This window comes from Brachyhypopomus gauderio, unplaced genomic scaffold, assembly GCF_052324685.1.
Source record: "Brachyhypopomus gauderio isolate BG-103 unplaced genomic scaffold, BGAUD_0.2 sc159, whole genome shotgun sequence".
Classification (NCBI taxonomy): domain Eukaryota; kingdom Metazoa; phylum Chordata; class Actinopteri; order Gymnotiformes; family Hypopomidae; genus Brachyhypopomus; species Brachyhypopomus gauderio.
Window position 1 is genome coordinate 116,979 of NW_027506980.1, and position 23,197 is coordinate 140,175.

Sequence of the window (23,197 nt, forward strand, 5' to 3'; positions counted from 1 at the left end):
TGACCCCACTTCAAATGCTGCTGTTACCTGACCAGTTCGATTGTTAGTTTGCCAGATTCTCAATCTCTGGGATGTGAGATCATGCACCAGGTTTAGTGAATGTTTAAGGGTGAAGGTCTTTAATTTCTGCACAAATTCCACAAACATAGCTCAGGTCCTGCTCAACATGTCAACATGTGGCGACAGCAAGTGCCTTTGGGGTCCTACAAAAATCGCCCGGCTAGCTCAGTCGGTAGAGCATGAGACTCTTAATCTCAGGGTCGTGGGTTCGAGCCCCACGTTGGGCGAGAGGCTGATTTGTTTGAGTGAAATGTTGAAATTTAGTTAATCTGTTTGCACAAAATACGTCTAAAAAAGAAGAGAAAGGAACATACATCGTCCCTGGGTGGGCTCGAACCACCATCCTTTCGGTTAACAGCCGAACGCGCTAACCGATTGCGCCACAGAGACCAGATGCTGCTGTGCTTACATAGTTCTTCCTCAAAAGAAAAACCCAACAAGCACATTCCTCCTGTTTGCTGGCTTTTGATGAAATGAGCCAATGCATAAAGGATGCAACATCAATGTCACTCACACTTTTCTGCTAGCTTGTCTAAAATTCGCCCTTCCTTCAATTTCTCACTTGTCAAGACCTCCAGGTCTTCAAACAAAAGGTCAGTTTGTAGACCCTTTTCCTGTCAAAGTTTTGATCCTTTTGTCCACCAGTCATCGGAATGTGTATGATTTTCACCAGTTTACACAGTGTAGCTCCCTTGCCTTCAGTTGCAGGGTTATGTCGTCTTAGATAAGACGCTTTTGAAATTATTTGTGAAAATGCACCCAAAACCTATTCAAAACAGATTTGATGGAAGCACTGCAGGAGCTGCTCCAAGACGCATTTTGTCCAGAAAATGTGCTATCATGAATGCATCCATATCACCAACACACATTTACAAACCAAACCATAGGCAATAAAATACATGAGTAAACTGATTTGTGGACCTTTGTGGCACTTGGTACTGCTGAGATCAGGATCATAACAGAGTTCAGCAATTATTTTCCCAACTAGGTCATTGATACATTGGAATCCCCAATGTTTTCTGGAACAGAATAGGCTATGCCTTTCGGATGAGAATAAAAAAAGACTTCAAGAACCAAAAAAGAAGTTAAGCTGCCTTCAGCTGATGTACTCAGACTAAAGGGAAACACTTTAAATCCCAAGGTGAAATGCACATGCTCAAAATTTTATCAGGACAGAGTACATGTTTTACTTTGATATTAAGAGCGATCACTGGATTGTCTTCCAGTAAATTAATGTTTTCTTCCGCTACAAAACGTTTTTTCAACAACTATAAAGAGGCTATGCAACGAAACTGAGCTGGGATGTCAAGTGCCTTTAATGGTACCTTTTTGACCCCACTTCAAATGCTGCTGTTACCTGACCAGTTCGATTGTTAGTTTGCCAGATTCTCAATCTCTGGGATGTGAGATCATGCACCAGGTTTAGTGAATGTTTAAGGGTGAAGGTCTTTAATTTCTGCACAAATTCCACAAACATAGCTCAGGTCCTGCTCAACATGTCAACATGTGGCGACAGCAAGTGCCTTTGGGGTCCTACAAAAATCGCCCGGCTAGCTCAGTCGGTAGAGCATGAGACTCTTAATCTCAGGGTCGTGGGTTCGAGCCCCACGTTGGGCGAGAGGCTGATTTGTTTGAGTGAAATGTTGAAATTTAGTTAATCTGTTTGCACAAAATACGTCTAAAAAAGAAGAGAAAGGAACATACATCGTCCCTGGGTGGGCTCGAACCACCATCCTTTCGGTTAACAGCCGAACGCGCTAACCGATTGCGCCACAGAGACCAGATGCTGCTGTGCTTACATAGTTCTTCCTCAAAAGAAAAACCCAACAAGCACATTCCTCCTGTTTGCTGGCTTTTGATGAAATGAGCCAATGCATAAAGGATGCAACATCAATGTCACTCACACTTTTCTGCTAGCTTGTCTAAAATTCGCCCTTCCTTCAATTTCTCACTTGTCAAGACCTCCAGGTCTTCAAACAAAAGGTCAGTTTGTAGACCCTTTTCCTGTCAAAGTTTTGATCCTTTTGTCCACCAGTCATCGGAATGTGTATGATTTTCACCAGTTTACACAGTGTAGCTCCCTTGCCTTCAGTTGCAGGGTTATGTCGTCTTAGATAAGACGCTTTTGAAATTATTTGTGAAAATGCACCCAAAACCTATTCAAAACAGATTTGATGGAAGCACTGCAGGAGCTGCTCCAAGACGCATTTTGTCCAGAAAATGTGCTATCATGAATGCATCCATATCACCAACACACATTTACAAACCAAACCATAGGCAATAAAATACATGAGTAAACTGATTTGTGGACCTTTGTGGCACTTGGTACTGCTGAGATCAGGATCATTACAGAGTTCAGCAATTATTTTCCCAACTAGGTCATTGATACATTGGAATCCCCAATGTTTTCTGGAACAGAATAGGCTATGCCTTTCGGATGAGAATAAAAAAAGACTTCAAGAACCAAAAAAGAAGTTAAGCTGCCTTCAGCTGATGTACTCAGACTAAAGGGAAACACTTTAAATCCCAAGGTGAAATGCACATGCTCAAAATTTTATCAGGACAGAGTACATGTTTTACTTTGATATTAAGAGCGATCACTGGATTGTCTTCCAGTAAATTAATGTTTTCTTCCGCTACAAAACGTTTTTTCAACAACTATAAAGAGGCTATGCAACGAAACTGAGCTGGGATGTCAAGTGCCTTTAATGGTACCTTTTTGACCCCACTTCAAATGCTGCTGTTACCTGACCAGTTCGATTGTTAGTTTGCCAGATTCTCAATCTCTGGGATGTGAGATCATGCACCAGGTTTAGTGAATGTTTAAGGGTGAAGGTCTTTAATTTCTGCACAAATTCCACAAACATAGCTCAGGTCCTGCTCAACATGTCAACATGTGGCGACAGCAAGTGCCTTTGGGGTCCTACAAAAATCGCCCGGCTAGCTCAGTCGGTAGAGCATGAGACTCTTAATCTCAGGGTCGTGGGTTCGAGCCCCACGTTGGGCGAGAGGCTGATTTGTTTGAGTGAAATGTTGAAATTTAGTTAATCTGTTTGCACAAAATACGTCTAAAAAAGAAGAGAAAGGAACATACATCGTCCCTGGGTGGGCTCGAACCACCATCCTTTCGGTTAACAGCCGAACGCGCTAACCGATTGCGCCACAGAGACCAGATGCTGCTGTGCTTACATAGTTCTTCCTCAAAAGAAAAACCCAACAAGCACATTCCTCCTGTTTGCTGGCTTTTGATGAAATGAGCCAATGCATAAAGGATGCAACATCAATGTCACTCACACTTTTCTGCTAGCTTGTCTAAAATTCGCCCTTCCTTCAATTTCTCACTTGTCAAGACCTCCAGGTCTTCAAACAAAAGGTCAGTTTGTAGACCCTTTTCCTGTCAAAGTTTTGATCCTTTTGTCCACCAGTCATCGGAATGTGTATGATTTTCACCAGTTTACACAGTGTAGCTCCCTTGCCTTCAGTTGCAGGGTTATGTCGTCTTAGATAAGACGCTTTTGAAATTATTTGTGAAAATGCACCCAAAACCTATTCAAAACAGATTTGATGGAAGCACTGCAGGAGCTGCTCCAAGACGCATTTTGTCCAGAAAATGTGCTATCATGAATGCATCCATATCACCAACACACATTTACAAACCAAACCATAGGCAATAAAATACATGAGTAAACTGATTTGTGGACCTTTGTGGCACTTGGTACTGCTGAGATCAGGATCATTACAGAGTTCAGCAATTATTTTCCCAACTAGGTCATTGATACATTGGAATCCCCAATGTTTTCTGGAACAGAATAGGCTATGCCTTTCGGATGAGAATAAAAAAAGACTTCAAGAACCAAAAAAGAAGTTAAGCTGCCTTCAGCTGATGTACTCAGACTAAAGGGAAACACTTTAAATCCCAAGGTGAAATGCACATGCTCAAAATTTTATCAGGACAGAGTACATGTTTTACTTTGATATTAAGAGCGATCACTGGATTGTCTTCCAGTAAATTAATGTTTTCTTCCGCTACAAAACGTTTTTTCAACAACTATAAAGAGGCTATGCAACGAAACTGAGCTGGGATGTCAAGTGCCTTTAATGGTACCTTTTTGACCCCACTTCAAATGCTGCTGTTACCTGACCAGTTCGATTGTTAGTTTGCCAGATTCTCAATCTCTGGGATGTGAGATCATGCACCAGGTTTAGTGAATGTTTAAGGGTGAAGGTCTTTAATTTCTGCACAAATTCCACAAACATAGCTCAGGTCCTGCTCAACATGTCAACATGTGGCGACAGCAAGTGCCTTTGGGGTCCTACAAAAATCGCCCGGCTAGCTCAGTCGGTAGAGCATGAGACTCTTAATCTCAGGGTCGTGGGTTCGAGCCCCACGTTGGGCGAGAGGCTGATTTGTTTGAGTGAAATGTTGAAATTTAGTTAATCTGTTTGCACAAAATACGTCTAAAAAAGAAGAGAAAGGAACATACATCGTCCCTGGGTGGGCTCGAACCACCATCCTTTCGGTTAACAGCCGAACGCGCTAACCGATTGCGCCACAGAGACCAGATGCTGCTGTGCTTACATAGTTCTTCCTCAAAAGAAAAACCCAACAAGCACATTCCTCCTGTTTGCTGGCTTTTGATGAAATGAGCCAATGCATAAAGGATGCAACATCAATGTCACTCACACTTTTCTGCTAGCTTGTCTAAAATTCGCCCTTCCTTCAATTTCTCACTTGTCAAGACCTCCAGGTCTTCAAACAAAAGGTCAGTTTGTAGACCCTTTTCCTGTCAAAGTTTTGATCCTTTTGTCCACCAGTCATCGGAATGTGTATGATTTTCACCAGTTTACACAGTGTAGCTCCCTTGCCTTCAGTTGCAGGGTTATGTCGTCTTAGATAAGACGCTTTTGAAATTATTTGTGAAAATGCACCCAAAACCTATTCAAAACAGATTTGATGGAAGCACTGCAGGAGCTGCTCCAAGACGCATTTTGTCCAGAAAATGTGCTATCATGAATGCATCCATATCACCAACACACATTTACAAACCAAACCATAGGCAATAAAATACATGAGTAAACTGATTTGTGGACCTTTGTGGCACTTGGTACTGCTGAGATCAGGATCATTACAGAGTTCAGCAATTATTTTCCCAACTAGGTCATTGATACATTGGAATCCCCAATGTTTTCTGGAACAGAATAGGCTATGCCTTTCGGATGAGAATAAAAAAAGACTTCAAGAACCAAAAAAGAAGTTAAGCTGCCTTCAGCTGATGTACTCAGACTAAAGGGAAACACTTTAAATCCCAAGGTGAAATGCACATGCTCAAAATTTTATCAGGACAGAGTACATGTTTTACTTTGATATTAAGAGCGATCACTGGATTGTCTTCCAGTAAATTAATGTTTTCTTCCGCTACAAAACGTTTTTTCAACAACTATAAAGAGGCTATGCAACGAAACTGAGCTGGGATGTCAAGTGCCTTTAATGGTACCTTTTTGACCCCACTTCAAATGCTGCTGTTACCTGACCAGTTCGATTGTTAGTTTGCCAGATTCTCAATCTCTGGGATGTGAGATCATGCACCAGGTTTAGTGAATGTTTAAGGGTGAAGGTCTTTAATTTCTGCACAAATTCCACAAACATAGCTCAGGTCCTGCTCAACATGTCAACATGTGGTGACAGCAAGTGCCTTTGGGGTCCTACAAAAATCGCCCGGCTAGCTCAGTCGGTAGAGCATGACACTCTTAATCTCAGGGTCGTGGGTTGGAGCCCCACGTTGGGCGAGAGGCTGATTTGTTTGAGTGAAATGTTGAAATTTAGTTAATCTGTTTGCACAAAATACGTCTAAAAAAGAAGAGAAAGGAACATACATCGTCCCTGGGTGGGCTCGAACCACCATCCTTTCGGTTAACAGCCGAACGCGCTAACCGATTGCGCCACAGAGACCAGATGCTGCTGTGCTTACATAGTTCTTCCTCAAAAGAAAAACCCAACAAGCACATTCCTCCTGTTTGCTGGCTTTTGATGAAATGAGCCAATGCATAAAGGATGCAACATCAATGTCACTCACACTTTTCTGCTAGCTTGTCTAAAATTCGCCCTTCCTTCAATTTCTCACTTGTCAAGACCTGCAGGTCTTCAAACAAAAGGTCAGTTTGTAGACCCTTTTCCTGTCAAAGTTTTGATCCTTTTGTCCACCAGTCATCGGAATGTGTATGATTTTCACCAGTTTACACAGTGTAGCTCCCTTGCCTTCAGTTGCAGGGTTATGTCGTCTTAGATAAGACGCTTTTGAAATTATTTGTGAAAATGCACCCAAAACCTATTCAAAACAGATTTGATGGAAGCACTGCAGGAGCTGCTCCAAGACGCATTTTGTCCAGAAAATGTGCTATCATGAATGCATCCATATCACCAACACACATTTACAAACCAAACCATAGGCAATAAAATACATGAGTAAACTGATTTGTGGACCTTTGTGGCACTTGGTACTGCTGAGATCAGGATCATTACAGAGTTCAGCAATTATTTTCCCAACTAGGTCATTGATACATTGGAATCCCCAATGTTTTCTGGAACAGAATAGGCTATGCCTTTCGGATGAGAATAAAAAAAGACTTCAAGAACCAAAAAAGAAGTTAAGCTGCCTTCAGCTGATGTACTCAGACTAAAGGGAAACACTTTAAATCCCAAGGTGAAATGCACATGCTCAAAATTTTATCAGGACAGAGTACATGTTTTACTTTGATATTAAGAGCGATCACTGGATTGTCTTCCAGTAAATTAATGTTTTCTTCCGCTACAAAACGTTTTTTCAACAACTATAAAGAGGCTATGCAACGAAACTGAGCTGGGATGTCAAGTGCCTTTAATGGTACCTTTTTGACCCCACTTCAAATGCTGCTGTTACCTGACCAGTTCGATTGTTAGTTTGCCAGATTCTCAATCTCTGGGATGTGAGATCATGCACCAGGTTTAGTGAATGTTTAAGGGTGAAGGTCTTTAATTTCTGCACAAATTCCACAAACATAGCTCAGGTCCTGCTCAACATGTCAACATGTGGTGACAGCAAGTGCCTTTGGGGTCCTACAAAAATCGCCCGGCTAGCTCAGTCGGTAGAGCATGACACTCTTAATCTCAGGGTCGTGGGTTGGAGCCCCACGTTGGGCGAGAGGCTGGTTTGTTTGAGTGAAATGTTGAAATTTAGTTAATCTGTTTGCACAAAATACGTCTAAAAAAGAAGAGAAAGGAACATACATCGTCCCTGGGTGGGCTCGAACCACCATCCTTTCGGTTAACAGCCGAACGCGCTAACCGATTGCGCCACAGAGACCAGATGCTGCTGTGCTTACATAGTTCTTCCTCAAAAGAAAAACCCAACAAGCACATTCCTCCTGTTTGCTGGCTTTTGATTAAATGAGCCAATGCATAAAGGATGCAACATCAATGTCACTCACACTTTTCTGCTAGCTTGTCTAAAATTCGCCCTTCCTTTAATTTCTCACTTGTCAAGACCTGCAGGTCTTCAAACAAAAGGTCAGTTTGTAGACCCTTTTCCTGTCAAAGTTTTGATCCTTTTGTCCACCAGTCATCGGAATGTGTATGATTTTCACCAGTTTACACAGTGTAGCTCCCTTGCCTTCAGTTGCAGGGTTATGTCCTCTTAGATAAGACGCTTTTGAAATTATTTGTGAAAATGCACCCAAAACCTATTCAAAACAGATTTGATGGAAGCACTGCAGGAGCTGCTCCAAGACGCATTTTGTCCAGAAAATGTGCTATCATGAATGCATCCATATCACCAACACACATTTACAAACCAAACCATAGGCAATAAAATACATGAGTAAACTGATTTGTGGACCTTTGTGGCACTTGGTACTGCTGAGATCAGGATCATTACAGAGTTCAGCAATTATTTTCCCAACTAGGTCATTGATACATTGGAATCCCCAATGTTTTCTGGAACAGAATAGGCTATGCCTTTCGGATGAGAATAAAAAAAGACTTCAAGAACCAAAAAAGAAGTTAAGCTGCCTTCAGCTGATGTACTCAGACTAAAGGGAAACACTTTAAATCCCAAGGTGAAATGCACATGGTCAAAATTTTATCAGGACAGAGTACATGTTTTACTTTGATATTAAGAGCGATCACTGGATTGTCTTCCAGTAAATTAATGTTTTCTTCCGCTACAAAACGTTTTTTCAACAACTATAAAGAGGCTATGCAACGAAACTGAGCTGGGATGTCAAGTGCCTTTAATGGTACCTTTTTGACCCCACTTCAAATGCTGCTGTTACCTGACCAGTTCGATTGTTGATTTGCCAGATTCTCAATCTCTGGGATGTGAGATCATGCACCAGGTTTAGTGAATGTTTAAGGGTGAAGGTCTTTAATTTCTGCACAAATTCCACAAACATAGCTCAGGTCCTGCTCAACATGTCAACATGTGGCGACAGCAAGTGCCTTTGGGGTCCTACAAAAATCGCCCGGCTAGCTCAGTCAGTAGAGCATGAGACTCTTAATCTCAGGGTCATGGGTTCGAGCCCCATGTTGGGCGAGAGGCTGATTTGTTTGAGTGAAATGTTGAAATTTAGTTAATCTGTTTGCACAAAATACGTCTAAAAAAGAAGAGAAAGGAACATACATCGTCCCTGGGTGGGCTCGAACCACCATCCTTTCGGTTAACAGCCGAACGCGCTAACCGATTGCGCCACAGAGACCAGATGCTGCTGTGCTTACATAGTTCTTCCTCAAAAGAAAAACCCAACAAGCACATTCCTCCTGTTTGCTGGCTTTTGATGAAATGAGCCAATGCATAAAGGATGCAACATCAATGTCACTCACACTTTTCTGCTAGCTTGTCTAAAATTCGCCCTTCCTTCAATTTCTCACTTGTCAAGACCTGCAGGTCTTCAAACAAAAGGTCAGTTTGTAGACCCTTTTCCTGTCAAAGTTTTGATCCTTTTGTCCACCAGTCATCGGAATGTGTATGATTTTCACCAGTTTACACAGTGTAGCTCCCTTGCCTTCAGTTGCAGGGTTATGTCGTCTTAGATAAGACGCTTTTGAAATTATTTGTGAAAATGCACCCAAAACCTATTCAAAACAGATTTGATGGAAGCACTGCAGGAGCTGCTCCAAGACGCATTTTGTCCAGAAAATGTGCTATCATGAATGCATCCATATCACCAACACACATTTACAAACCAAACCATAGGCAATAAAATACATGAGTAAACTGATTTGTGGACCTTTGTGGCACTTGGTACTGCTGAGATCAGGATCATTACAGAGTTCAGCAATTATTTTCCCAACTAGGTCATTGATACATTGGAATCCCCAATGTTTTCTGGAACAGAATAGGCTATGCCTTTCGGATGAGAATAAAAAAAGACTTCAAGAACCAAAAAAGAAGTTAAGCTGCCTTCAGCTGATGTACTCAGACTAAAGGGAAACACTTTAAATCCCAAGGTGAAATGCACATGCTCAAAATTTTATCAGGACAGAGTACATGTTTTACTTTGATATTAAGAGCGATCACTGGATTGTCTTCCAGTAAATTAATGTTTTCTTCCGCTACAAAACGTTTTTTCAACAACTATAAAGAGGCTATGCAACGAAACTGAGCTGGGATGTCAAGTGCCTTTAATGGTACCTTTTTGACCCCACTTCAAATGCTGCTGTTACCTGACCAGTTCGATTGTTAGTTTGCCAGATTCTCAATCTCTGGGATGTGAGATCATGCACCAGGTTTAGTGAATGTTTAAGGGTGAAGGTCTTTAATTTCTGCACAAATTCCACAAACATAGCTCAGGTCCTGCTCAACATGTCAACATGTGGCGACAGCAAGTGCCTTTGGGGTCCTACAAAAATCGCCCGGCTAGCTCAGTCGGTAGAGCATGAGACTCTTAATCTCAGGGTCGTGGGTTCGAGCCCCACGTTGGGCGAGAGGCTGATTTGTTTGAGTGAAATGTTGAAATTTAGTTAATCTGTTTGCACAAAATACGTCTAAAAAAGAAAAGAAAGGAACATACATCGTCCCTGGGTGGGCTCGAACCAGCATCCTTTCGGTTAACAGCCGAACGCGCTAACCGATTGCGCCACAGAGACCAGATGCTGCTGTGCTTACATAGTTCTTCCTCAAAAGAAAAACCCAACAAGCACATTCCTCCTGTTTGCTGGCTTTTGATGAAATGAGCCAATGCATAAAGGATGCAACATCAATGTCACTCACACTTTTCTGCTAGCTTGTCTAAAATTCGCCCTTCCTTCAATTTCTCACTTGTCAAGACCTGCAGGTCTTCAAACAAAAGGTCAGTTTGTAGACCCTTTTCCTGTCAAAGTTTTGATCCTTTTGTCCACCAGTCATCGGAATGTGTATGATTTTCACCAGTTTACACAGTGTAGCTCCCTTGCCTTCAGTTGCAGGGTTATGTCGTCTTAGATAAGACGCTTTTGAAATTATTTGTGAAAATGCACCCAAAACCTATTCAAAACAGATTTGATGGAAGCACTGCAGGAGCTGCTCCAAGACGCATTTTGTCCAGAAAATGTGCTATCATGAATGCATCCATATCACCAACACACATTTACAAACCAAACCATAGGCAATAAAATACATGAGTAAACTGATTTGTGGACCTTTGTGGCACTTGGTACTGCTGAGATCAGGATCATTACAGAGTTCAGCAATTATTTTCCCAACTAGGTCATTGATACATTGGAATCCCCAATGTTTTCTGGAACAGAATAGGCTATGCCTTTCGGATGAGAATAAAAAAAGACTTCAAGAACCAAAAAAGAAGTTAAGCTGCCTTCAGCTGATGTACTCAGACTAAAGGGAAACACTTTAAATCCCAAGGTGAAATGCACATGCTCAAAATTTTATCAGGACAGAGTACATGTTTTACTTTGATATTAAGAGCGATCACTGGATTGTCTTCCAGTAAATTAATGTTTTCTTCCGCTACAAAACGTTTTTTCAACAACTATAAAGAGGCTATGCAACGAAACTGAGCTGGGATGTCAAGTGCCTTTAATGGTACCTTTTTGACCCCACTTCAAATGCTGCTGTTACCTGACCAGTTCGATTGTTAGTTTGCCAGATTCTCAATCTCTGGGATGTGAGATCATGCACCAGGTTTAGTGAATGTTTAAGGGTGAAGGTCTTTAATTTCTGCACAAATTCCACAAACATAGCTCAGGTCCTGCTCAACATGTCAACATGTGGCGACAGCAAGTGCCTTTGGGGTCCTACAAAAATCGCCCGGCTAGCTCAGTCGGTAGAGCATGAGACTCTTAATCTCAGGGTCGTGGGTTCGAGCCCCACGTTGGGCGAGAGGCTGATTTGTTTGAGTGAAATGTTGAAATTTAGTTAATCTGTTTGCACAAAATACGTCTAAAAAAGAAGAGAAAGGAACATACATCGTCCCTGGGTGGGCTCGAACCAGCATCCTTTCGGTTAACAGCCGAACGCGCTAACCGATTGCGCCACAGAGACCAGATGCTGCTGTGCTTACATAGTTCTTCCTCAAAAGAAAAACCCAACAAGCACATTCCTCCTGTTTGCTGGCTTTTGATGAAATGAGCCAATGCATAAAGGATGCAACATCAATGTCACTCACACTTTTCTGCTAGCTTGTCTAAAATTCGCCCTTCCTTCAATTTCTCACTTGTCAAGACCTGCAGGTCTTCAAACAAAAGGTCAGTTTGTAGACCCTTTTCCTGTCAAAGTTTTGATCCTTTTGTCCACCAGTCATCGGAATGTGTATGATTTTCACCAGTTTACACAGTGTAGCTCCCTTGCCTTCAGTTGCAGGGTTATGTCCTCTTAGATAAGACGCTTTTGAAATTATTTGTGAAAATGCACCCAAAACCTATTCAAAACAGATTTGATGGAAGCACTGCAGGAGCTGCTCCAAGACGCATTTTGTCCAGAAAATGTGCTATCATGAATGCATCCATATCACCAACACACATTTACAAACCAAACCATAGGCAATAAAATACATGAGTAAACTGATTTGTGGACCTTTGTGGCACTTGGTACTGCTGAGATCAGGATCATTACAGAGTTCAGCAATTATTTTCCCAACTAGGTCATTGATACATTGGAATCCCCAATGTTTTCTGGAACAGAATAGGCTATGCCTTTCGGATGAGAATAAAAAAAGACTTCAAGAACCAAAAAAGAAGTTAAGCTGCCTTCAGCTGATGCACTCAGACTAAAGGGAAACACTTTAAATCCCAAGGTGAAATGCACATGCTCAAAATTTTATCAGGACAGAGTACATGTTTTACTTTGATATTAAGAGCGATCACTGGATTGTCTTCCAGTAAATTAATGTTTTCTTCCGCTACAAAACGTTTTTTCAACAACTATAAAGAGGCTATGCAACGAAACTGAGCTGAGATGTCAAGTGCCTTTAATGGTACATTTTTGACCCCACTTCAAATGCTGCTGTTACCTGACCAGTTCGATTGTTAGTTTGCCAGATTCTCAATCTCTGGGATGTGAGATCATGCACCAGGTTTAGTGAATGTTTAAGGGTGAAGGTCTTTAGTTTCTGCACAAATTCCACAAACATAGCTCAGGTCCTGCTCAACATGTCAACATGTGGCGACAGCAAGTGCCTTTGGGGTCCTACAAAAATCGCCCGGCTAGCTCAGTCGGTAGAGCATGAGACTCTTAATCTCAGGGTCGTGGGTTCGAGCCCCACGTTGGGCGAGAGGCTGATTTGTTTGAGTGAAATGTTGAAATTTAGTTAATCTGTTTGCACAAAATACGTCTAAAAAAGAAGAGAAAGGAACATACATCGTCCCTGGGTGGGCTCGAACCACCATCCTTTCGGTTAACAGCCGAACGCGCTAACCGATTGCGCCACAGAGACCAGATGCTGCTGTGCTTACATAGTTCTTCCTCAAAAGAAAAACCCAACAAGCACATTCCTCCTGTTTGCTGGCTTTTGATGAAATGAGCCAATGCATAAAGGATGCAACATCAATGTCACTCACACTTTTCTGCTAGCTTGTCTAAAATTCGCCCTTCCTTTAATTTCTCACTTGTCAAGACCTGCAGGTCTTCAAACAAAAGGTCAGTTTGTAGACCCTTTTCCTGTCAAAGTTTTGATCCTTTTGTCCACCAGTCATCGGAATGTGTATGATTTTCACCAGTTTACACAGTGTAGCTCCCTTGCCTTCAGTTGCAGGGTTATGTCCTCTTAGATAAGACGCTTTTGAAATTATTTGTGAAAATGCACCCAAAACCTATTCAAAACAGATTTGATGGAAGCACTGCAGGAGCTGCTCCAAGACGCATTTTGTCCAGAAAATGTGCTATCATGAATGCATCCATATCACCAACACACATTTACAAACCAAACCATAGGCAATAAAATACATGAGTAAACTGATTTGTGGACCTTTGTGGCACTTGGTACTGCTGAGATCAGGATCATTACAGAGTTCAGCAATTATTTTCCCAACTAGGTCATTGATACATTGGAATCCCCAATGTTTTCTGGAACAGAATAGGCTATGCCTTTCGGATGAGAATAAAAAAAGACTTCAAGAACCAAAAAAGAAGTTAAGCTGCCTTCAGCTGATGTACTCAGACTAAAGGGAAACACTTTAAATCCCAAGGTGAAATGCACATGCTCAAAATTTTATCAGGACAGAGTACATGTTTTACTTTGATATTAAGAGCGATCACTGGATTGTCTTCCAGTAAATTAATGTTTTCTTCCGCTACAAAACGTTTTTTCAACAACTATAAAGAGGCTATGCAACGAAACTGAGCTGGGATGTCAAGTGCCTTTAATGGTACCTTTTTGACCCCACTTCAAATGCTGCTGTTACCTGACCAGTTCGATTGTTAGTTTGCCAGATTCTCAATCTCTGGGATGTGAGATCATGCACCAGGTTTAGTGAATGTTTAAGGGTGAAGGTCTTTAATTTCTGCACAAATTCCACAAACATAGCTCAGGTCCTGCTCAACATGTCAACATGTGGCGACAGCAAGTGCCTTTGGGGTCCTACAAAAATCGCCCGGCTAGCTCAGTCGGTAGAGCATGAGACTCTTAATCTCAGGGTCGTGGGTTCGAGCCCCACGTTGGGCGAGAGGCTGATTTGTTTGAGTGAAATGTTGAAATTTAGTTAATCTGTTTGCACAAAATACGTCTAAAAAAGAAGAGAAAGGAACATACATCGTCCCTGGGTGGGCTCGAACCACCATCCTTTCGGTTAACAGCCGAACGCGCTAACCGATTGCGCCACAGAGACCAGATGCTGCTGTGCTTACATAGTTCTTCCTCAAAAGAAAAACCCAACAAGCACATTCCTCCTGTTTGCTGGCTTTTGATGAAATGAGCCAATGCATAAAGGATGCAACATCAATGTCACTCACACTTTTCTGCTAGCTTGTCTAAAATTCGCCCTTCCTTCAATTTCTCACTTGTCAAGACCTGCAGGTCTTCAAACAAAAGGTCAGTTTGTAGACCCTTTTCCTGTCAAAGTTTTGATCCTTTTGTCCACCAGTCATCGGAATGTGTATGATTTTCACCAGTTTACACAGTGTAGCTCCCTTGCCTTCAGTTGCAGGGTTATGTCCTCTTAGATAAGACGCTTTTGAAATTATTTGTGAAAATGCACCCAAAACCTATTCAAAACAGATTTGATGGAAGCACTGCAGGAGCTGCTCCAAGACGCATTTTGTCCAGAAAATGTGCTATCATGAATGCATCCATATCACCAACACACATTTACAAACCAAACCATAGGCAATAAAATACATGAGTAAACTGATTTGTGGACCTTTGTGGCACTTGGTACTGCTGAGATCAGGATCATTACAGAGTTCAGCAATTATTTTCCCAACTAGGTCATTGATACATTGGAATCCCCAATGTTTTCTGGAACAGAATAGGCTATGCCTTTCGGATGAGAATAAAAAAAGACTTCAAGAACCAAAAAAGAAGTTAAGCTGCCTTCAGCTGATGCACTCAGACTAAAGGGAAACACTTTAAATCCCAAGGTGAAATGCACATGCTCAAAATTTTATCAGGACAGAGTACATGTTTTACTTTGATATTAAGAGCGATCACTGGATTGTCTTCCAGTAAATTAATGTTTTCTTCCGCTACAAAACGTTTTTTCAACAACTATAAAGAGGCTATGCAACGAAACTGAGCTGAGATGTCAAGTGCCTTTAATGGTACATTTTTGACCCCACTTCAAATGCTGCTGTTACCTGACCAGTTCGATTGTTAGTTTGCCAGATTCTCAATCTCTGGGATGTGAGATCATGCACCAGGTTTAGTGAATGTTTAAGGGTGAAGGTCTTTAGTTTCTGCACAAATTCCACAAACATAGCTCAGGTCCTGCTCAACATGTCAACATGTGGCGACAGCAAGTGCCTTTGGGGTCCTACAAAAATCGCCCGGCTAGCTCAGTCGGTAGAGCATGAGTCTCTTAATCTCAGGGTCGTGGGTTCGAGCCCCACGTTGGGCGAGAGGCTGATTTGTTTGAGTGAAATGTTGAAATTTAGTTAATCTGTTTGCACAAAATACGTCTAAAAAAGAAGAGAAAGGAACATACATCGTCCCTGAGTGGGCTCGAACCACCATCCTTTCGGTTAACAGCCGAACGCGCTAACCGATTGCGCCACAGAGACCAGATGCTGCTGTGCTTACATAGTTCTTCCTCAAAAGAAAAACCCAACAAGCACATTCCTCCTGTTTGCTGTCTTTTGATGAAATGAGCCAATGCATAAAGGATGCAACATCAATGTCACTCACACTTTTCTGCTAGCTTGTCTAAAATTCGCCCTTCCTTCAATTTCTCACTTGTCAAGACCTGCAGGTCTTCAAACAAAAGGTCAGTTTGTAGACCCTTTTCCTGTCAAAGTTTTGATCCTTTTGTCCACCAGTCATCGGAATGTGTATGATTTTCACCAGTTTACACAGTGTAGCTCCCTTGCATTCAGTTGCAGGGTTATGTCCTCTTAGATAAGACGCTTTTCAAATTATTTGTGAAAATGCACCCAAAACCTATTCAAAACAGATTTGATGGAAGCACTGCAGGAGCTGCTCCAAGACGCATTTTGTCCAGAAAATGTGCTATCATGAATGCATACATATCACCAACACACATTTACAAACCAAACCATAGGCAATAAAATACATGAGTAAACTGATTTGTGGACCTTTGTGGCACTTGGTACTGCTGAGATCAGGATCATTACAGAGTTCAGCAATTATTTTCCCAACTAGGTCATTGATACATTGGAATCCCCAATGTTTTCTGGAACAGAATAGGCTATGCCTTTCGGATGAGAATAAAAAAAGACTTCAAGAACCAAAAAAGAAGTTAAGCTGCCTTCAGCTGATGTACTCAGACTAAAGGGAAACACTTTAAATCCCAAGGTGAAATGCACATGCTCAAAATTTTATCAGGACAGAGTACATGTTTTACTTTGATATTAAGAGCGATCACTGGATTGTCTTCCAGTAAATTAATGTTTTCTTCCGCTACAAAACGTTTTTTCAACAACTATAAAGAGGCTATGCAACGAAACTGAGCTGGGATGTCAAGTGCCTTTAATGGTACCTTTTTGACCCCACTTCAAATGCTGCTGTTACCTGACCAGTTCGATTGTTAGTTTGCCAGATTCTCAATCTCTGGGATGTGAGATCATGCACCAGGTTTAGTGAATGTTTAAGGGTGAAGGTCTTTAATTTCTGCACAAATTCCACAAACATAGCTCAGGTCCTGCTCAACATGTCAACATGTGGCGACAGCAAGTGCCTTTGGGGTCCTACAAAAATCGCCCGGCTAGCTCAGTCGGTAGAGCATGAGACTCTTAATCTCAGGGTCGTGGGTTCGAGCCCCACGTTGGGCGAGAGGCTGATTTGTTTGAGTGAAATGTTGAAATTTAGTTAATCTGTTTGCACAAAATACGTCTAAAAAAGAAGAGAAAGGAACATACATCGTCCCTGGGTGGGCTCGAACCACCATCCTTTCGGTTAACAGCCGAACGCGCTAACCGATTGCGCCACAGAGACCAGATGCTGCTGTGCTTACATAGTTCTTCCTCAAAAGAAAAACCCAACAAGCACATTCCTCCTGTTTGCTGGCTTTTGATGAAATGAGCCAATGCATAAAGGATGCAACATCAATGTCACTCACACTTTTCTGCTAGCTTGTCTAAAATTCGCCCTTCCTTTAATTTCTCACTTGTCAAGACCTGCAGGTCTTCAAACAAAAGGTCAGTTTGTAGACCCTTTTCCTGTCAAAGTTTTGATCCTTTTGTCCACCAGTCATCGGAATGTGTATGATTTTCACCAGTTTACACAGTGTAGCTCCCTTGCCTTCAGTTGCAGGGTTATGTCCTCTTAGATAAGACGCTTTTGAAATTATTTGTGAAAATGCACCCAAAACCTATTCAAAACAGATTTGATGGAAGCACTGCAGGAGCTGCTCCAAGACGCATTTTGTCCAGAAAATGTGCTATCATGAATGCATCCATATCACCAACACACATTTACAAACCAAACCATAGGCAATAAAATACATGAGTAAACTGATTTGTGGACCTTTGTGGCACTTGGTACTGCTGAGATCAGGATCATTACAGAGTTCAGCAATTATTTTCCCAACTAGGTCATTGATACATTGGAATCCCCAATGTTTTCTGGAACAGAATAGGCTATGCCTTTCGGATGAGAATAAAAAAAGACTTCAAGAACCAAAAAAGAAGTTAAGCTGCCTTCAGCTGATGTACTCAGACTAAAGGGAAACACTTTAAATCCCAAGGTGAAATGCACATGCTCAAAATTTTATCAGGACAGAGTACATGTTTTACTTTGATATTAAGAGCGATCACTGGATTGTCTTCCAGTAAATTAATGTTTTCTTCCGCTACAAAACGTTTTTTCAACAACTATAAAGAGGCTATGCAACGAAACTGAGCTGGGATGTCAAGTGCCTTTAATGGTACCTTTTTGACCCCACTTCAAATGCTGCTGTTACCTGACCAGTTCGATTGTTAGTTTGCCAGATTCTCAATCTCTGGGATGTGAGATCATGCACCAGGTTTAGTGAATGTTTAAGGGTGAAGGTCTTTAATTTCTGCACAAATTCCACAAACATAGCTCAGGTCCTGCTCAACATGTCAACATGTGGCGACAGCAAGTGCCTTTGGGGTCCTACAAAAATCGCCCGGCTAGCTCAGTCGGTAGAGCATGAGACTCTTAATCTCAGGGTCGTGGGTTCGAGCCCCACGTTGGGCGAGAGGCTGATTTGTTTGAGTGAAATGTTGAAATTTAGTTAATCTGTTTGCACAAAATACGTCTAAAAAAGAAGAGAAAGGAACATACATCGTCCCTGGGTGGGCTCGAACCACCATCCTTTCGGTTAACAGCCGAACGCGCTAACCGATTGCGCCACAGAGACCAGATGCTGCTGTGCTTACATAGTTCTTCCTCAAAAGAAAAACCCAACAAGCACATTCCTCCTGTTTGCTGTCTTTTGATGAAATGAGCCAATGCATAAAGGATGCAACATCAATGTCACTCACACTTTTCTGCTAGCTTGTCTAAAATTCGCCCTTCCTTCAATTTCTCACTTGTCAAGACCTGCAGGTCTTCAAACAAAAGGTCAGTTTGTAGACCCTTTTCCTGTCAAAGTTTTGATCCTTTTGTCCACCAGTCATCGGAATGTGTATGATTTTCACCAGTTTACACAGTGTAGCTCCCTTGCATTCAGTTGCAGGGTTATGTCCTCTTAGATAAGACGCTTTTCAAATTATTTGTGAAAATGCACCCAAAACCTATTCAAAACAGATTTGATGGAAGCACTGCAGGAGCTGCTCCAAGACGCATTTTGTCCAGAAAATGTGCTATCATGAATGCATACATATCACCAACACACATTTACAAACCAAACCATAGGCAATAAAATACATGAGTAAACTGATTTGTGGACCTTTGTGGCACTTGGTACTGCTGAGATCAGGATCATTACAGAGTTCAGCAATTATTTTCCCAACTAGGTCATTGATACATTGGAATCCCCAATGTTTTCTGGAACAGAATAGGCTATGCCTTTCGGATGAGAATAAAAAAAGACTTCAAGAACCAAAAAAGAAGTTAAGCTGCCTTCAGCTGATGTACTCAGACTAAAGGGAAACACTTTAAATCCCAAGGTGAAATGCACATGCTCAAAATTTTATCAGGACAGAGTACATGTTTTACTTTGATATTAAGAGCGATCACTGGATTGTCTTCCAGTAAATTAATGTTTTCTTCCGCTACAAAACGTTTTTTCAACAACTATAAAGAGGCTATGCAACGAAACTGAGCTGGGATGTCAAGTGCCTTTAATGGTACCTTTTTGACCCCACTTCAAATGCTGCTGTTACCTGACCAGTTCGATTGTTAGTTTGCCAGATTCTCAATCTCTGGGATGTGAGATCATGCACCAGGTTTAGTGAATGTTTAAGGGTGAAGGTCTTTAATTTCTGCACAAATTCCACAAACATAGCTCAGGTCCTGCTCAACATGTCAACATGTGGCGACAGCAAGTGCCTTTGGGGTCCTACAAAAATCGCCCGGCTAGCTCAGTCGGTAGAGCATGAGACTCTTAATCTCAGGGTCGTGGGTTCGAGCCCCACGTTGGGCGAGAGGCTGATTTGTTTGAGTGAAATGTTGAAATTTAGTTAATCTGTTTGCACAAAATACGTCTAAAAAAGAAGAGAAAGGAACATACATCGTCCCTGGGTGGGCTCGAACCACCATCCTTTCGGTTAACAGCCGAACGCGCTAACCGATTGCGCCACAGAGACCAGATGCTGCTGTGCTTACATAGTTCTTCCTCAAAAGAAAAACCCAACAAGCACATTCCTCCTGTTTGCTGGCTTTTGATGAAATGAGCCAATGCATAAAGGATGCAACATCAATGTCACTCACACTTTTCTGCTAGCTTGTCTAAAATTCGCCCTTCCTTCAATTTCTCACTTGTCAAGACCTCCAGGTCTTCAAACAAAAGGTCAGTTTGTAGACCCTTTTCCTGTCAAAGTTTTGATCCTTTTGTCCACCAGTCATCGGAATGTGTATGATTTTCACCAGTTTACACAGTGTAGCTCCCTTGCCTTCAGTTGCAGGGTTATGTCGTCTTAGATAAGACGCTTTTGAAATTATTTGTGAAAATGCACCCAAAACCTATTCAAAACAGATTTGATGGAAGCACTGCAGGAGCTGCTCCAAGACGCATTTTGTCCAGAAAATGTGCTATCATGAATGCATCCATATCACCAACACACATTTACAAACCAAACCATAGGCAATAAAATACATGAGTAAACTGATTTGTGGACCTTTGTGGCACTTGGTACTGCTGAGATCAGGATCATAACAGAGTTCAGCAATTATTTTCCCAACTAGGTCATTGATACATTGGAATCCCCAATGTTTTCTGGAACAGAATAGGCTATGCCTTTCGGATGAGAATAAAAAAAGACTTCAAGAACCAAAAAAGAAGTTAAGCTGCCTTCAGCTGATGTACTCAGACTAAAGGGAAACACTTTAAATCCCAAGGTGAAATGCACATGCTCAAAATTTTATCAGGACAGAGTACATGTTTTACTTTGATATTAAGAGCGATCACTGGATTGTCTTCCAGTAAATTAATGTTTTCTTCCGCTACAAAACGTTTTTTCAACAACTATAAAGAGGCTATGCAACGAAACTGAGCTGGGATGTCAAGTGCCTTTAATGGTACCTTTTTGACCCCACTTCAAATGCTGCTGTTACCTGACCAGTTCGATTGTTAGTTTGCCAGATTCTCAATCTCTGGGATGTGAGATCATGCACCAGGTTTAGTGAATGTTTAAGGGTGAAGGTCTTTAATTTCTGCACAAATTCCACAAACATAGCTCAGGTCCTGCTCAACATGTCAACATGTGGCGACAGCAAGTGCCTTTGGGGTCCTACAAAAATCGCCCGGCTAGCTCAGTCGGTAGAGCATGAGACTCTTAATCTCAGGGTCGTGGGTTCGAGCCCCACGTTGGGCGAGAGGCTGATTTGTTTGAGTGAAATGTTGAAATTTAGTTAATCTGTTTGCACAAAATACGTCTAAAAAAGAAGAGAAAGGAACATACATCGTCCCTGGGTGGGCTCGAACCACCATCCTTTCGGTTAACAGCCGAACGCGCTAACCGATTGCGCCACAGAGACCAGATGCTGCTGTGCTTACATAGTTCTTCCTCAAAAGAAAAACCCAACAAGCACATTCCTCCTGTTTGCTGGCTTTTGATGAAATGAGCCAATGCATAAAGGATGCAACATCAATGTCACTCACACTTTTCTGCTAGCTTGTCTAAAATTCGCCCTTCCTTCAATTTCTCACTTGTCAAGACCTCCAGGTCTTCAAACAAAAGGTCAGTTTGTAGACCCTTTTCCTGTCAAAGTTTTGATCCTTTTGTCCACCAGTCATCGGAATGTGTATGATTTTCACCAGTTTACACAGTGTAGCTCCCTTGCCTTCAGTTGCAGGGTTATGTCGTCTTAGATAAGACGCTTTTGAAATTATTTGTGAAAATGCACCCAAAACCTATTCAAAACAGATTTGATGGAAGCACTGCAGGAGCTGCTCCAAGACGCATTTTGTCCAGAAAATGTGCTATCATGAATGCATCCATATCACCAACACACATTTACAAACCAAACCATAGGCAATAAAATACATGAGTAAACTGATTTGTGGACCTTTGTGGCACTTGGTACTGCTGAGATCAGGATCATTACAGAGTTCAGCAATTATTTTCCCAACTAGGTCATTGATACATTGGAATCCCCAATGTTTTCTGGAACAGAATAGGCTATGCCTTTCGGATGAGAATAAAAAAAGACTTCAAGAACCAAAAAAGAAGTTAAGCTGCCTTCAGCTGATGTACTCAGACTAAAGGGAAACACTTTAAATCCCAAGGTGAAATGCACATGGTCAAAATTTTATCAGGACAGAGTACATGTTTTACTTTGATATTAAGAGCGATCACTGGATTGTCTTCCAGTAAATTAATGTTTTCTTCCGCTACAAAACGTTTTTTCAACAACTATAAAGAGGCTATGCAACGAAACTGAGCTGGGATGTCAAGTGCCTTTAATGGTACCTTTTTGACCCCACTTCAAATGCTGCTGTTACCTGACCAGTTCGATTGTTGATTTGCCAGATTCTCAATCTCTGGGATGTGAGATCATGCACCAGGTTTAGTGAATGTTTAAGGGTGAAGGTCTTTAATTTCTGCACAAATTCCACAAACATAGCTCAGGTCCTGCTCAACATGTCAACATGTGGCGACAGCAAGTGCCTTTGGGGTCCTACAAAAATCGCCCGGCTAGCTCAGTCAGTAGAGCATGAGACTCTTAATCTCAGGGTCATGGGTTCGAGCCCCATGTTGGGCGAGAGGCTGATTTGTTTGAGTGAAATGTTGAAATTTAGTTAATCTGTTTGCACAAAATACGTCTAAAAAAGAAGAGAAAGGAACATACATCGTCCCTGGGTGGGCTCGAACCACCATCCTTTCGGTTAACAGCCGAACGCGCTAACCGATTGCGCCACAGAGACCAGATGCTGCTGTGCTTACATAGTTCTTCCTCAAAAGAAAAACCCAACAAGCACATTCCTCCTGTTTGCTGGCTTTTGATGAAATGAGCCAATGCATAAAGGATGCAACATCAATGTCACTCACACTTTTCTGCTAGCTTGTCTAAAATTCGCCCTTCCTTCAATTTCTCACTTGTCAAGACCTGCAGGTCTTCAAACAAAAGGTCAGTTTGTAGACCCTTTTCCTGTCAAAGTTTTGATCCTTTTGTCCACCAGTCATCGGAATGTGTATGATTTTCACCAGTTTACACAGTGTAGCTCCCTTGCCTTCAGTTGCAGGGTTATGTCGTCTTAGATAAGACGCTTTTGAAATTATTTGTGAAAATGCACCCAAAACCTATTCAAAACAGATTTGATGGAAGCACTGCAGGAGCTGCTCCAAGACGCATTTTGTCCAGAAAATGTGCTATCATGAATGCATCCATATCACCAACACACATTTACAAACCAAACCATAGGCAATAAAAT

At 41.7% G+C, this 23,197-nt stretch overlaps 27 non-coding genes across 27 annotated transcripts; 13 read left to right on the forward strand and 14 right to left on the reverse strand.

The window, feature by feature from the left end:
- Nucleotides 1-214: 214 nt before the first annotated feature.
- trnak-cuu (transfer RNA lysine (anticodon CUU)) lies at nucleotides 215-287 on the forward strand. The gene has a single exon. It is a non-coding gene; the product is annotated as a tRNA-Lys (tRNA).
- An 89-nt stretch (nucleotides 288-376) lies between these two features.
- trnan-guu (transfer RNA asparagine (anticodon GUU)) lies at nucleotides 377-450 on the reverse strand. Its single transcript has one exon. It is a non-coding gene; the product is annotated as a tRNA-Asn (tRNA).
- Nucleotides 451-1,604: 1,154 nt separating this feature from the next.
- On the forward strand, nucleotides 1,605-1,677 carry trnak-cuu (transfer RNA lysine (anticodon CUU)). Its single transcript has one exon. It is a non-coding gene; the product is annotated as a tRNA-Lys (tRNA).
- An 89-nt stretch (nucleotides 1,678-1,766) lies between these two features.
- Nucleotides 1,767-1,840, reverse strand: trnan-guu (transfer RNA asparagine (anticodon GUU)). Its single transcript has one exon. It is a non-coding gene; the product is annotated as a tRNA-Asn (tRNA).
- A 1,154-nt stretch (nucleotides 1,841-2,994) lies between these two features.
- Nucleotides 2,995-3,067, forward strand: trnak-cuu (transfer RNA lysine (anticodon CUU)). The gene has a single exon. It is a non-coding gene; the product is annotated as a tRNA-Lys (tRNA).
- Nucleotides 3,068-3,156: 89 nt separating this feature from the next.
- Nucleotides 3,157-3,230, reverse strand: trnan-guu (transfer RNA asparagine (anticodon GUU)). Its single transcript has one exon. It is a non-coding gene; the product is annotated as a tRNA-Asn (tRNA).
- Nucleotides 3,231-4,384: 1,154 nt separating this feature from the next.
- Nucleotides 4,385-4,457, forward strand: trnak-cuu (transfer RNA lysine (anticodon CUU)). Its single transcript has one exon. It is a non-coding gene; the product is annotated as a tRNA-Lys (tRNA).
- An 89-nt stretch (nucleotides 4,458-4,546) lies between these two features.
- Nucleotides 4,547-4,620, reverse strand: trnan-guu (transfer RNA asparagine (anticodon GUU)). Its single transcript has one exon. It is a non-coding gene; the product is annotated as a tRNA-Asn (tRNA).
- Nucleotides 4,621-5,936: 1,316 nt separating this feature from the next.
- Nucleotides 5,937-6,010, reverse strand: trnan-guu (transfer RNA asparagine (anticodon GUU)). The gene has a single exon. It is a non-coding gene; the product is annotated as a tRNA-Asn (tRNA).
- Nucleotides 6,011-7,326: 1,316 nt separating this feature from the next.
- trnan-guu (transfer RNA asparagine (anticodon GUU)) lies at nucleotides 7,327-7,400 on the reverse strand. Its single transcript has one exon. It is a non-coding gene; the product is annotated as a tRNA-Asn (tRNA).
- Nucleotides 7,401-8,716: 1,316 nt separating this feature from the next.
- trnan-guu (transfer RNA asparagine (anticodon GUU)) lies at nucleotides 8,717-8,790 on the reverse strand. The gene has a single exon. It is a non-coding gene; the product is annotated as a tRNA-Asn (tRNA).
- Nucleotides 8,791-9,944: 1,154 nt separating this feature from the next.
- trnak-cuu (transfer RNA lysine (anticodon CUU)) lies at nucleotides 9,945-10,017 on the forward strand. The gene has a single exon. It is a non-coding gene; the product is annotated as a tRNA-Lys (tRNA).
- Nucleotides 10,018-11,334: 1,317 nt separating this feature from the next.
- On the forward strand, nucleotides 11,335-11,407 carry trnak-cuu (transfer RNA lysine (anticodon CUU)). The gene has a single exon. It is a non-coding gene; the product is annotated as a tRNA-Lys (tRNA).
- A 1,317-nt stretch (nucleotides 11,408-12,724) lies between these two features.
- trnak-cuu (transfer RNA lysine (anticodon CUU)) lies at nucleotides 12,725-12,797 on the forward strand. Its single transcript has one exon. It is a non-coding gene; the product is annotated as a tRNA-Lys (tRNA).
- Nucleotides 12,798-12,886: 89 nt separating this feature from the next.
- trnan-guu (transfer RNA asparagine (anticodon GUU)) lies at nucleotides 12,887-12,960 on the reverse strand. Its single transcript has one exon. It is a non-coding gene; the product is annotated as a tRNA-Asn (tRNA).
- A 1,154-nt stretch (nucleotides 12,961-14,114) lies between these two features.
- trnak-cuu (transfer RNA lysine (anticodon CUU)) lies at nucleotides 14,115-14,187 on the forward strand. The gene has a single exon. It is a non-coding gene; the product is annotated as a tRNA-Lys (tRNA).
- An 89-nt stretch (nucleotides 14,188-14,276) lies between these two features.
- On the reverse strand, nucleotides 14,277-14,350 carry trnan-guu (transfer RNA asparagine (anticodon GUU)). Its single transcript has one exon. It is a non-coding gene; the product is annotated as a tRNA-Asn (tRNA).
- A 1,154-nt stretch (nucleotides 14,351-15,504) lies between these two features.
- On the forward strand, nucleotides 15,505-15,577 carry trnak-cuu (transfer RNA lysine (anticodon CUU)). Its single transcript has one exon. It is a non-coding gene; the product is annotated as a tRNA-Lys (tRNA).
- A 1,317-nt stretch (nucleotides 15,578-16,894) lies between these two features.
- On the forward strand, nucleotides 16,895-16,967 carry trnak-cuu (transfer RNA lysine (anticodon CUU)). Its single transcript has one exon. It is a non-coding gene; the product is annotated as a tRNA-Lys (tRNA).
- Nucleotides 16,968-17,056: 89 nt separating this feature from the next.
- Nucleotides 17,057-17,130, reverse strand: trnan-guu (transfer RNA asparagine (anticodon GUU)). The gene has a single exon. It is a non-coding gene; the product is annotated as a tRNA-Asn (tRNA).
- A 1,154-nt stretch (nucleotides 17,131-18,284) lies between these two features.
- Nucleotides 18,285-18,357, forward strand: trnak-cuu (transfer RNA lysine (anticodon CUU)). The gene has a single exon. It is a non-coding gene; the product is annotated as a tRNA-Lys (tRNA).
- Nucleotides 18,358-18,446: 89 nt separating this feature from the next.
- Nucleotides 18,447-18,520, reverse strand: trnan-guu (transfer RNA asparagine (anticodon GUU)). Its single transcript has one exon. It is a non-coding gene; the product is annotated as a tRNA-Asn (tRNA).
- A 1,154-nt stretch (nucleotides 18,521-19,674) lies between these two features.
- On the forward strand, nucleotides 19,675-19,747 carry trnak-cuu (transfer RNA lysine (anticodon CUU)). Its single transcript has one exon. It is a non-coding gene; the product is annotated as a tRNA-Lys (tRNA).
- An 89-nt stretch (nucleotides 19,748-19,836) lies between these two features.
- Nucleotides 19,837-19,910, reverse strand: trnan-guu (transfer RNA asparagine (anticodon GUU)). The gene has a single exon. It is a non-coding gene; the product is annotated as a tRNA-Asn (tRNA).
- A 1,154-nt stretch (nucleotides 19,911-21,064) lies between these two features.
- Nucleotides 21,065-21,137, forward strand: trnak-cuu (transfer RNA lysine (anticodon CUU)). The gene has a single exon. It is a non-coding gene; the product is annotated as a tRNA-Lys (tRNA).
- An 89-nt stretch (nucleotides 21,138-21,226) lies between these two features.
- On the reverse strand, nucleotides 21,227-21,300 carry trnan-guu (transfer RNA asparagine (anticodon GUU)). The gene has a single exon. It is a non-coding gene; the product is annotated as a tRNA-Asn (tRNA).
- Nucleotides 21,301-22,616: 1,316 nt separating this feature from the next.
- On the reverse strand, nucleotides 22,617-22,690 carry trnan-guu (transfer RNA asparagine (anticodon GUU)). Its single transcript has one exon. It is a non-coding gene; the product is annotated as a tRNA-Asn (tRNA).
- Nucleotides 22,691-23,197: the final 507 nt, after the last annotated feature.